This window comes from Vitis vinifera, chromosome 14 (assembly GCF_030704535.1).
Source record: "Vitis vinifera cultivar Pinot Noir 40024 chromosome 14, ASM3070453v1".
Classification (NCBI taxonomy): Eukaryota; Viridiplantae; Streptophyta; class Magnoliopsida; order Vitales; family Vitaceae; genus Vitis; species Vitis vinifera.
Genome location: NC_081818.1, coordinates 30,021,022 through 30,028,126, shown reverse-complemented (window position 1 = coordinate 30,028,126; position 7,105 = coordinate 30,021,022).

Below are 7,105 nucleotides of genomic sequence, written 5' to 3'. Positions count from 1 at the left end.
CAAACTACAAAATAATGATATTAAGTACACAATAATGAGACTAATGTATGAAGTAATAAAACTATATATAACGTACAAAGTAATGAGTCTAAAATGTGACACATCCTTATTAGTGTACCTTTCAATAATGTAACGTTACATACATAGTCCAACCATTGTTTTAATAGATCTTAAAAGCTAAATGCTTATTTTTCAAATCCAATAAGAGCTTCATAGCCTTGTGTGGATAGTTTCTTATTTTAGCTTTAACTAAATATTGAAGCTAAAGTTGAAGATTTGATTTTAAAGAAATAATTTTGGTATTATGAAAGTTCCATTAAACTTCAATCATTTTGTGTGTGAGTTAAAATATCAATTTTTATGATAAGTGTTGGAAAGCGTCTCATATTTTATTTTTGAGTCAATTAGAACATCGTGGATAGTTTCCAAATAATATATATTTTTGTAAAAGAGTTTCTTATTATCATAAAGGAAATATCTTGTTATGAGATCTTTTTTTTAGGAATAAGTATCTTTGATAATTATACAATTAGTTTTTGATATGCAATCTTCCTATGTAATTAGGAAAATATATAAGAAGAGCTTTTGACTAAAAATTGAGTCTTTTTTTTTTGTGTAATTGGGACTTTGGGATTTAAGAGTTCTAAGATTGCAATTTCTTTTAATAATAGTGGAAGTTTTTGTTCATTTTCACCCGTGAATGTAAGCTTTAGGTCAAACAATGTAAATCGTTGTATGTTTTATGTGTTTTCTATTTTCATGTTCTTATTTTCTTCTTCATATTATAATTCTTTGTCATAGTTTTTCATAACAAATTAGTATTAGAGCACATGTTATTAGACCTGAAATGGTAACAAAGTTTGAGGTTAAGAAGTTCGATGGCATAAACAATTTTAGTTTATGGCTCGTTAAGATGCATGCTTATTAGCTCAACAACGGTTGTCAAAAACACTAAAAAGTAGAGAGGCTCCATCAATAACATTGTCTGATGAAAAGAATGATGAACTTATGGAGAAAACATATAGTACTATTTTATCATGCTTAAGTAATGAGGTACTTTATGAGGTTGTAGAAAATGATATGATTGTCAAGTTATGGTTGAAGGTGGAAAGTTTATATATGATGAAGTTTCTTACAATTCACTTGTATTTGAAAAAACAATTATTCACTTTCCAAATGAAAGAAGATATACCCCTTAAAGAGTACATTGATGAGTTCAATAAACTGTCATGGATTTGAGGAATATTGAAAACAAAATTGATGATAAGGACAAAGTTATAATTTTGATGTGTTTTCTACCAAATCTTATGAGCACTTCATGTATACCATGATCTATGGTAGAGATGCTCTCTCCATAAAGGGTGTTTGAGATTAGAAAAGAAAGCTCAGGTGAAAGTTTTTCAATTGCAACAAAGAAGGGTACTTGTGAGAAATTGTCCAGATCGTAAAAGAAAAGAAAGTGAGAAAACTTCTAACTCTAGTGATTTATTAGAGCCACAAATTGTGTTCTAATGACACAATTAGAAAGCAAATTATGTGATAAAAAATTTTAACTCATTACACTTAACTCAAATTGTTATAAAAACCCTAGTGATGAGTCTAATGTATATCTTGAGCTAAAACTTAGGTTTAAGAGATGAAAATGATGCAAGCTACAAGAACATTTTTTATCCATGATAGTGAAGGAGCTTAACGTGTTTACAAGGACTTTCAAGAGTTCTCAAGGATGATAAAAGGTGTAATAAATGCAAATGGAGTCATGCATAGCATTAGAGGTAAGAAATGAATATTATAAAGAGATATATAGGACAACAAACACGAGAAAAAATATTAGAGGCCATAGCTCAATGTTCAACATGAGAATTGGAATTCAAACTTGGCAACATCATATACCTTGACTCTGATGTAATTTTTGAAGCATTTTCAAAGGTTAATTTTGAGTAAATTATATATCATTTCAAAGCTCGAGAAGTTAGGAGTCTAACATTTCAAATAGTATGCAAATCAAAGCTAAAATGAAGGAGTTATGATTGTTTGAAAACAATTAGGTAGAATTGAAGAGTCATTTTATGATATAGAAATCCATTTTGAAAGCACTCCAATTTTGAAATCACCCTAGTTTCAAAATCACACACTTCTACTTCGAGATTTCACTTCTTTCACCTCAGGAATTGTGTTTTGGGTACTTTATCCATCCTAAGTAGGCCTCATATAACTGGAAATCAAGATTATATATATATAGTAATTTTTAGGTAATTATTTAGAAAATAAGTGGCTAATAGAAACATGTCAGGTGTGGATTTTTTTGTCAAAACTATAAAAACTCAATTTTTAGGTTTTCAAGGGGTTTAGAACAAATTTATATGCATCTATCTGAGGGATTCATCAATTCTGAAAAGAAATATCATGTTTGTTTATTATTTAAACCTCTTTATAGTTTAAAGCAATCTCCTCGGTAATGATACTTTTATTATTAGCAATGGCTATCATAGGAGCGAGTGTGACAATTGTGCTTATTACATGGAATTGATTGATGGTTCTTTCATTTATTTATTGTTATATCTTGATGATATGTTAAGTGACTAAAAAAATATGTTTGAGATCAATAGGTTGCAAATTCAATTTGGGGAAGAGTTTGAAACGAAAAACCTTGGAGTTGTAAAGAAAATATTAGGTTTGGAGATTCATAGAGACAATAAAATAGGGAAATTATACTTATTACATAAAAAAAAAATGAGAAAGTATTGGAACGTTTTGGAATGCAAGGTCAAAATCAATTAGTACTCTACAAATAGCTCACTTCAAATTTGCAAGTGTTTTATCACTATAGATCAAGGAAGAATGAGAGCAGATATCACATATTCCATATGCTAATGTAGTTGGAAACATTATGTATCTTATGGTTTGTTGCTAGGAACCTTGAATTTCTTCATTCTCATACCCTAGATCGATAAGTACATGTTAAATACCCTAGGTCTCTAGATCCTATGTAAGGTAAGCGAAAAATAACATTTTCAACATTTTAGGATCTAGACTAAAGGTTTTGGACATTCTCAAATCAATTCCATGCAGTGAAGAGAAAGCCTAAAGACTTGCAGGAGTCTCGTACGCCCAAGATTTTCCTCAGATGACCTAAATCACGATCTTAACACTTCAAAGTGTGGACTTTTGAAGAAAGGAATCCTAGGTTCTCTCTCTCCAAAGGTGGAAAACAACTCTCACACCAAAAGTAATAGAAACTCTAACCCTTAAGGGGATATTTATAAGGATCCACTACTGAATTTAAGTGACTTGATCCCACAAAATTTGGGTCATCTACTTTAGCCCAAAATATGTCCTAATTGATTAATTAACCACATAGGGTTATCTAATTAATCAATTAGCCTAATTTAGAGAACTTATTCACTATCCCTTATACAATTTTACGTAATTACCAAAGTGTCTTTATGCACAAAAGTGAACTTAAAGTTAATTCAACCCTCATAAATTGTGTCATCGTGATATATGAGCTCAAAGTGAGGACCATTGAGACCCATAGGAGTACTGGCTCCCTCATAATCCAATTCTAAAGTTGATTCAACATTCCATTAAAGAGGATTAACTGCTCTCCAATACCCTATGTAAATAACAATCCATTGGATACAAACTCTCTATGAACTGGTGTTCATAATCTAACCAGATAGTGTTATCGTCCATCAAGATTACCTTTTCTAATCCTTGAGTTACAAATATCAGTTATTATGTGGTTAATTGACATATATTTCTAGCTCCAATGAGCATATGTCAAATTTCCACTAAAAGAAATGTTATTACCTTATTCTTCCAGTTCATATATCCTTTAGATCACTCAAGGGAATGCACTATCTTAATTCCATAAGATATTGTGGTGCATTTATTGAGAATACCTATTGTCATTAGCCTTCATCAATAGTAACCCAATCCATAAGAATATGTGACCACCTTAAGGTTTCACCCATAGGCTAAAGTCTCCTATTAATTTTAGCACATGCTTAATATCCTTTCAAGGTTGAGAATCCATTTGGTATGGTAACTTAGTGAATCATGACAATCGATACGTCATGATTCACTATAAGTCATATTCAGTGTGCATCACATATACTAATGCACTCACCGTGGGAAAACCATCTTAACGACTAAGATATGTCATCTCATTAATTAAGAGGTAGTGCACTATAGTCTCAAATGGATTGCCCAAATCCATGAATTGACTATGGACTATTCATTACTCTATAAAGAACCCATGACTTGGATCTTCTATACAACTCTTAATGCACCTAAGTCATGTATAATGCAAGTGATGTAAGGTATGTATGCTCAAATAATCAATTAAGACAAATGAGATAATAAACGGAAACTAAGAGACATAAATAAATAAATAAATTTATAAATAAATCTCTATCTGTTACATCATGTCATACTTTTTAGGTCTTAATCCCAACATTTGTACTAGGCTAGACATTTCACATGTAGTTAGTGTGGTGAGTATATATATGAATTACCCTAAAAAGTTCCATTGGCAATCAATAAAATAGATACTTCAATACTTGAAAGAAACATCACATATTGACTTAGTATATGATATAAAAGTAGTGATGTCTCTAGGATAATAATTGGTTATGTTGATTCTGACTATGCTGAAAATTTGGATAGAAGAAGTCCCTAATAGGGTATCTATTCACTTTAGGGGTGTGAGAGCAAAGTAACATTGAAGAATTTTAAGTTTATTTGAATTTTGGGAATTTGAGCCAAAGTGGAGATGATTGGAAAATTGTCTCAAATTTTATTTTTGAGTCAATTGGAAAGTCATTGATAGTTTCTTAATAGAATATATTTTTGTAAGAGAGTTTCCTATTATCATAAAGGAAATATCCTATTGTGAGATTTTCTTTTAGGAATAAATATTTTTGAAAATTATACAATTAGTTTCTTATATGAAATCATCCTATGTAATTAAGAAAATATATAAGAGAAGATTTTGATTAAAAAAAAAAAAAATTGTGTCTCTTTTCTAGTGTAATTGAGACTTTGGGATTTAAGAGTTCTAGGATCATAATCCTCTTTAACAATTGAAGAAGTTTTTCTTCATCTTTGCCCATAAATGTAGGCTTTAGGTCAAACCATGTAAATCATTATGTGTTTTATGTGATTTTTATTTTTATATTCTTATTTTCTTCTTTCTATTATTGTTCTTTATTGTAGTTTTTTTCACAATAATAAGTAATATATATATTTATTGTAAGAGGTTTTAAGTCAAACTTGTATTTGCAAAAAATTTTATTAACTTCAAATTTTACTTTTAAAAGACCAATTCAATAGATTTTTTTTCTTTTTCTTTTTTAATCTTGCATATGATTCACTTTACAAAACTTGTCCATCTAGAACGAAGAATACTTTAGAAAAGAGTTCAATGATGTTAGAGGAGAGTGACGAAAGCCTTTGCACTATAGAGTCTCCACTTGGAAGAGGGAATGACGGAAAGGAAAGTGAAGAAGGGAAAAAAGAGTGGAAAGGAAATGGAAGGTATTTGAAAACACTTTGGGGCATTAATTGATGGAGAAATTTTTGTTATTATGTTTGGCAGGAAATCGAGTCTTTTATGGTGCTTGAAAATGTAGCTCTCACATTAATGGATGCATGTTAATATATTAACTTTTGGAGATGACAAGTGTCATAAAAGCATAATGGTCTTTTCTTCCTTTCATTGTAACTAAGATGGGCTTGATACATATCCTAAGATGGGCTTGAATCATTAAACTAAAAATGAATTCTTTGTTGTTGTGTTTTGGAAGGAAGCTGAGCTTTTAATAGTATTTTGAAATAGTAGATGGAAGCATGATAGTATATAAACTTTTGGGGATGACACATGTCACAAAGACACAATGGTCTCCCTTTCCTTTTTATCGTGACCAAGATGTACACGATACTTATCAATTTCACCTCAAACTATTCTCAAAAGTATCGAATAGTGGGAAGACCAACTAGCCTTCGGACACACCATGTCTCATTAACCATTATGCTAAAAATAATGCTTACGTAGGAAAAATATAGACTTGTTCACAAATGGGAGATCATGGGCAAGATTCATTAGCCCAGTCTAGAGCATGCACCATTATAGACCACGAAACATGATGCTATTATTTATTTAGATGAGTCCTGGTGGAGTTTACATGCCATATATATATTGTTAATCACATGGAATGTCGTGAGGGTGTATATCCACTGTATAAAACATGAAATCAACAAACCTTATCCCAAACCAAGCTATAGTGTGAAGAATGATTAAACAAAATTGTTAAGGAGCATAATATAAATCCTATGACCTTAAGTTTTTCGAAAAAATTGATTGTTCAATATGGTATCTTGATTCTGTTGAAAGTCTCGAGCTACCTTTTCATAATTTGACTATCCATCCTATAGGGGAACTCAAAATCTAAACCCAAAAAAAGAGGGTTAATATACAATTAAATACTTATGATTAACTAATTGTATTATAATATATATAACAATTAAAAGAAAGAGAAATTATATGAATATAATTATAAATAAAGGGCATAGATTAAAATATAGTGTAAAAACAATCCAAGGTTTATTATTAAAATACTTCATTTTCTTTTTTTTTTTAGTCATTAAAATTAAATAAAAACTTAGTTACAAACTATGAGTAATTAAATAAAAACAAAATATTGAAAAATAAAATAAATTTTGAATCCAAATAATCTAACTTTAGTAGATGTGTAACCTCGTTAACATTGATGTTAACATGATGAGTCATATTAGATTTTTTTTTAATTATCGTTTATAATTAAATAAAAATTAAAATATTAAAAGATACACTTAAAATTTAAAAATAAAAAGATAATAATTGAAGCCAAATAATTTAACTCTATTTGATTTGTAACCTCATTAACATTGTTTACATGACGAATTATATTAGATATTTTTTGTTTTTATTTGATAATAAAATTTTTATTTTCAATTTAAATGATATTAATGGAAGGTAATAATTTTATTTTATTTTTTAAACGGAAGGCATGGAAAAAGAATAAAAAATTAAAATAAATAAGATAAATATGGATAAAATAAT